The following is a 6,927-nucleotide window of genomic DNA, read 5'->3' as shown; positions in this document are numbered from 1 at the left end:
TTTGTCTCTACCAAGCCCATACGGTAGTTGTAGCGATGAGACAAGATAGTAGCTACTAAAAACAATTGGATACCACGAAATTGGGGAGAAAAAGGGGTAAAATGTAAAAAAATAAATACAAGAAAAAGAAAAAAGAAACTAGCTCCCTGGTATACATAAAATACCCAAGCCCTGAAGCAAGCTTCCAGAAAATTGGAACGGAAATGGCGCTATACCAAACTGGAAGTCTTGCGATTAGCTTGGAAAGATGGTACCGTGCAGTATCGAAGAGCCCTCACTGCTGCTCGATCATCCTATTTTTCCAACTTAATTGAGGAGAATAAAAACAATCCAACATTTATTTATGATACTGTCGCAAAGCTTACTAAAAACTAGCATTCCCCAAGAGAAGGATGGCTTTCACTTCAGCAGTGATAAATTCATGAACTTTTTGACGAAAAGATAATGATCATTAGAAAGCAAATTACGGACTCCTCTTTAAATCTGCGCATTTCTACAAAGCTCAGTTGTCCTGAGTCTGCACAACACTGCCAGGACCTTGGATCAAGGGAGACACAAGTTTTTTAAAACTATATCTCTTGACACATTGATGAAAATAGTCATGGCCTCTAAACCTTCAAGCTGCACACTGGACCCTATTCCAACTAAACTACTGAAAGAGCTGCTTCCTGTGCTTGGCCCTCCTATGTTGAACATAATAAATGGCTCCTTATCCACCAGATGTGTACCAATAGAGCTCAATTTCTATGGAATAGTCAGCCTATCCATTTGAGAGACGCAGACTCGGTCTCAACCTTTAAAGACTCATATCTTCAGTAGGTCCTATGATTGAGTGTAGTCTGGTCTAGGGGTGTGAAGGTGAATGGAAAGGCACTGGAACGACGAACCACCCTTGCTGTCTCTGCCTGGCCGGTTCCCCTCTCTCCACTGGGATTCTCTAACTCGAACCTTATTACGGGGGCTGAGTCACTGGCTTACTGGTGCTCTTCCATGCCGTCCCTAAGAGGGGTGCGTCACTTGAGTGGGTTGAGTCACTGACGTGATCTTCCTGTCCGGGTTGGCGCCCCCCTTGAGTTTGTGCCGTGGAGGAGATCTTTAGTGGGCTATACTCGGCCTTGTCTCAGGTTAGTAAGTTGGTGGTTTGAAGATATTCCTCTAGTGGTGTGAGGGGATGGGGGTTATAAATGGGTGGGGTTATATCCTGCCTGGTTGGCCCTGTCCGGGGGTATTGTCGGACGGGGCCACAGTGTCTCCTGACCACTCCTGTCTCAGCCTACAGTTTATATTCTGCAATAGTTTGTGTCGGGGGGCTAGGGTCAGTCTGTTATATCTGGAGTTTTTCTCCTGTCTTATCCGGTGTGCTGTGTGAATTTTAGGTATGCTCTCTCTAATTTTCTCTTTTTCTCTCTTCCTTTATTTCTTTCTTTCTCTCTCTCGGAGAACCTGAGCCCTAGGACCATGCCTCAGGACTACTTGGCCTGAAGACTCCTTGCTGTCCCCAGTCTCTCTCTCTCTCTCTCTCTCTCTCTCTCTCTCTCTCTCTCTCTCTCGCACCTGTTGTCTAGCTCTGAGTAGTCAACTGACATTTACTCCTGAGGTGCTGACCTGTTGCACCCTCTACAACCACTGTGATTATTATTATTTGCTATAAACATTTGAACATCTTGGCCATGTACTGTTATAATCTCCACCCGGCACAGCCAGAAGAGGACTGGCCACCCCTCAGAGCCTCGTTCCACTCTAGGTTTCTTCTTAGGTTCCTGCCTTTCTAGGAAAATTTTCCTAGCCACTGTGCTTCTACTTCTACATTGCATGCTGTTTGGGGTTTTATGCTGGGTTTCTGTATCACACTTTGTGACATCGGCTTATGTAAAAAGGGCTTTTTCAATACATTTGATTGATGTCGTCATACCAATGCCTTACTAACGTCTGCTTGACGCCTGTGTGTTAATGAAAGTCATAAGTTGCATATTTTATATTCATTAAATCTCAACCATAAATGTTAGAAATTTACACTTTTTTCTGTGCAAGCCGACATTACGATGTAGCCACCTTGAGCTATAGTGTAGCCTACGGCTTGTGTATTTCCTGTTATCGCTAATTGCCTAGAAAATATTTTGTCCAATTTATAGGTAATCTGTCTTTCCCTCAACACCTCATTATCTTATCTAGCTGTATACAGATCTAAATGTTGTAAGCCAATCACAGACTGTTGTTTCCAGTAGCCTACATCAGACAACCAACAAGAGTTGTGTCTGTGGCTTTCAGTCGAATAGAGGAATTCATAGGCTTTCCCAGAGGGTCTGTGCTTTTTGGGATCCTTGGGATATCCCTACCTCAATCAAGTAGAAATGTAAAATGGTTATGGTAAGGGTTTAGGGTTCAGGGTACGGACATCCCAAGGAATAAGAATAACAGTGTTCGTTCAAAGAGTGCGAGACGGGCACAGTATTTGAGAGCTCGGTGGCGACACAGACATTCAGCTCTGCGGCGACACAGACGTTTGTTTTTTTACAAGTTGCAAATGCGATTTTTGCCAGTGACTTCCCCAGATAGTTTCTTTACTCGGAACCCAAACCACGCCATCATGCATAAATGTATTTTGTCCCCCCACACCAAACGCGATCACGACACTCAGGTTAAAATATCAAAACAAACTCTGAACCAATTATATTAATTTGGGGACAGGTCAAAAAGCATTAAACATGTATGGCAATTTAGCTTGCTAGCTTGCACTTGCTAGCTAATTTGTCCTATTTAGCTAGCTTGCTGTTGCTAGCTAATTTGTCTTGGGATATAAACATTGCGTTGTTATTTTGCCTGAAATGCACAAGGTCCTCTACTCCGCCAATTAAACCACACATAAAATGGTCAACCGAATCATTTCTAGTCATCTCTCCTCCTTCCAGGCTTTATCTTCTCTTGACTTTATATTGCGATTGGCAACTTTCATAAATTAGGTGTATTACCGCCACCAACCTCATTCGTCTATGGGTATATAACCAATGAGGAGATGGCACGTGGGTACCTGCTTCTATAAACCAATGAGGAGATGATGGTATGTGGGTATCTGCTTCTATAAACCAATGAGGAGATGGGAGAGGCAGGACTTGCAGCACGATCTGCGTCAGAAATAGAACAGACTTCTATTTTAGCCCTTGGCAACACAGACGCTCGTGAGCAGTGTGGGTGCAATAATTGAATAATATAGATTTCTACATTTTATTTTGCAACGCTCATGCACACGACGTGAGCGGTGTAGTCAACCTGTTAGAGAAGATGAAAATAATTACAGAGATGTCCTTAATTCTATTGAGGAATAAGTAGGCTATATTTAAGTTGTGATATTGTTAGATAATGATTAACTGTGTTAAGGCAAATTTGGTTTATTTGAAAATAATTTTAAAAAATTGATAATGAGTTGATAACGTATTGTCCAAAACACGTAGAAAATATTATTTCCTGTGTTGATAGGGGAGTAGGCTAGTGTACAATAATAATGTAATTTGATGTGCTAGTATTATTTATTTAATGGATTAAATACATTTTAAATGAAAATATACATGTTGTCACGCCCTGATCAGGGTAAGCTGTTTTTTCTCTGTGTTGGTTGGGGCGTGATGGTGACTTGGGTGGGTCATCTAGGTAAATTTTTATTTCTATGTTGGCCTGATATGGTTCCCAATCAGAGACAGCTGTTTATCATTGTCTCTGATTGGGGATCATATTTAGGCAGCCATTTCCCCTTTGTGTTTCGTGGGATCTTGTCTATGTTTAGTTGCCTGTCAGAACTATTTGTATAGCTTCACGTTTCGGTCGTTGATTTTGTTGTTTTTGTTCGAGTTTCATTTATTAAAAGAGAATGTACGTATACCACGCTGCCCCTTGGTCCATTCCATACGACGATCGTGACACACGTGGTGCTATAAGATACATACATATGTTACATTGTAATACACTACCCCTACATTCCATTGTGTGCTGGAGCTATGGGTTTATTTTGCCACTGTCACTAGGCCTACACATTCACACTCAAACTGAATTGAATGGGGGAGGCATATGGGAAAGTATTCAGACACCTTGACTTTTTCCACAATTAGTTACATCACAGACATATTCTAAAATGTATTAAATACTTTTTACCATCAATCTACATACAATACCCCATAATGACAAAGCGAAAACAGATTTTTGAAATGTGTGCACATTTATTAAAAATAAAAACAAATATCTTATTTACATAAGCATTCACACCCTTTGCTATGAGACTCGAAATTGAGCTCAGATACATCCTGTTTCCATTAATCATCCTTAAGATGTTTCTACAACTTGATTGGAGTCCGCCTGTGGTAAATTCAATTGATTGGACATGATTTGGAAATACACACACCTGTTTATATAAGGTCCCACAGGAGACAGTGCATGTCGGAGCAAAAACTAAGCCATGAGGTTGAAGGAATTGTCCGCAGAGCTTCGAGGCAGGATTGTGTCGAGGCACAGATCTCGGTGAGGGTACCAATTTCTTTGATGTCGCAATGAAGGTCCCAAGAACACAGTTTCACAGAAGTTGTCCTAGAGCTGGCCACCCGGTCAAACTGACAAATAGGGGGAGAAGAGAAGTTGTCCTAGAGCTGGCCACCCGGTCAAACTGACAAATAGGGGGAGAAGAGCCTTGGTCAGGGAGGGTACCAAGAACCCAATGGTCACTCTGATGAAGCTCCAGAGTTCCTATGTCGAAATTGGAGAACTTTCCAGAAGGACAACCATCTCTGCAGCACTCCACCAATCAGGCCAGACGGAAGCCACTCCTCAGCCCGCTTGGAGTTTGCCAAAAGGCACTTAAAGACTCTCAGACCATGAAAAACAAGATTCTCTGGTCTGATGAAACCAATATTTAACTTTTTGGCCTGAATGCCAAGCACCATGTCTGGAGGAAACCTGGCACGATCCCTATGGTGAAGCATGGTAGCGGCAGCATCATACTGAGGGCGTTTTTTTTCAGCGGCAGGGGCTGGGAGACTAGTCAGGATCGAGGGAAAGATGAATGGGGCAATGTATAGAGAGATCCTTGATGAAAACCTGCTGCAGAGCCATCAGGACCACAGACTGTGGCGTAGGTTAACCTTCCAAAAGGACAATGACCCTAAGCACACCTCCAAGATAACAAAGGTCCTTGAGTGGCCCAGAGAGAGCCTGGACTTGAACCCGATCTAACATCTCTGGAGAGACCTGAAAATAGCTGTGTAGCGACACTCCCCAACCAACCAGACATCACTTGAGAGGATCTTCAGAGAATAATGGGAGAAACTCCCCAAATACAGCTGTGACAAGCTTGTAGCGTCATACTCAAGAAGACTCGAGGCTGTAATCGCTGCCAAAGGTGCTTCAATAAAGTACTGAGAAAAGGGTCTGAATACTTATGTAAATGTGATATTTAATTTTTTTTTTATTACACATTTGCATACATTTCTAAAAAACTGTTTTCGCTTTGTCATTATGGGGTATTTTGTGTAGATTGATGAGGGGGGAAAACAATATAATACATTTCAGAATAAGGCTATAACATAACGAAATGTGTAAAAAGTCAAGGGGTCTGAATTATTTTTGAATGCACTGTAAGTGCTAGTATTATTTATCTAATTGACAAATTAAATTGTAAATGTGGATGGATGCTACTTCCTTCAATGATTCTGGTGTTTTATAAGATATAGGAGAAGCCTATTGTCTACAATAATGTCATTGAATGTGCTAGAGTATAATTTATTTAATTGATTAATTAAATTGTAAATGGGGATGGGTAGGCTACTTCATTCAGTGAATACTGAATGTTTTGCTATCTCTGGGAGTATGTTAATGAAGGCTTTTCAGCTGTTGAACTATGGCAATGTCGAACTAACTTCAAAATATATATTTATTTTAGTCAAGAAGTAATGAGCCAGAGTAACTAATCAGCGTCACTGCAGCTGTTCTACCCACCACCCCCACTGCTGTCCCTCCACAAGCAACCACATCCTCTTCTCCTATTCAACTAATTTGTCACCAAACTGAAAAGGACTGCACATACATAACCCTGTGGCCATCTCATTGCAACATGATTCATCCAAGGCCTCATTTGGATGCCTAAAATGTGAGAAATGTAAACAAGATGCTACAGTAGTGTGTGTGTGTGTATGGAGTTCCAAGAAAGGACATGAGTGTGATGTGCCCCTCTGTGTCAATGTTAAAATGCCGTAAATGGAAGACAGCAAAGGAGAAAGTGATGAGAATAAAAGCATACAGTATGAAAATAATGACACATTGGTATCTAAAATGAGTGTGGGGTGGGTGCCCTCTTGTGTTTCCTTTTTGTCCATTTGAGGATACGACAGTCACCCCTGGTGGAGGTTCTTGGAACACTGCTATTAAAGTCTGAGCATAGGTTGATGAAAACCTTCAAAGGTGGTGGTGCTATTTTGCGTGTTATCTTGAATACTAGGCAGATGTTTGAGTACAGAATGAAATGGTGTAAACTTAACAGGTTGAACTTGTTGAGTACACTCTTCGAAAACGGGGTTCCAACAGGGTTCTTTGGCTGTCACCAAAAGAGAATCATTTTTGGTCCAGGTAGAAGTATTTTTGGTTCCTTGTAGAACCCTCTGTGGAATGAGAGGGTCCAAACGAGTTCTACTTAGGCACAGAAATTGTTCTACCCGGAACCAAAAAGTGTTCTCCTATGAAGACAGCGGAAGTCTCCTTTTAGGTTGTAGATAGCACTATTTTTTTCTGAGTGTAGGCCTATATTGCAGTGGTGTTTTCGTGGTTTTGAAAAAACATTGAATTGGTGGTGGGGAGTTAAGACCATCAGAAATACTATGAAACATCTCTACTTTTAGCACACATTTGCAAGCAGGCAAGTAACCTTCTATGCGTGCTGAGGCATGTGTGATC

Source organism: Oncorhynchus keta, chromosome 13, assembly GCF_023373465.1.
Source record: "Oncorhynchus keta strain PuntledgeMale-10-30-2019 chromosome 13, Oket_V2, whole genome shotgun sequence".
NCBI lineage: Eukaryota > Metazoa > Chordata > Actinopteri > Salmoniformes > Salmonidae > Oncorhynchus > Oncorhynchus keta.
Note: the sequence above shows the minus strand (reverse complement) of the source record.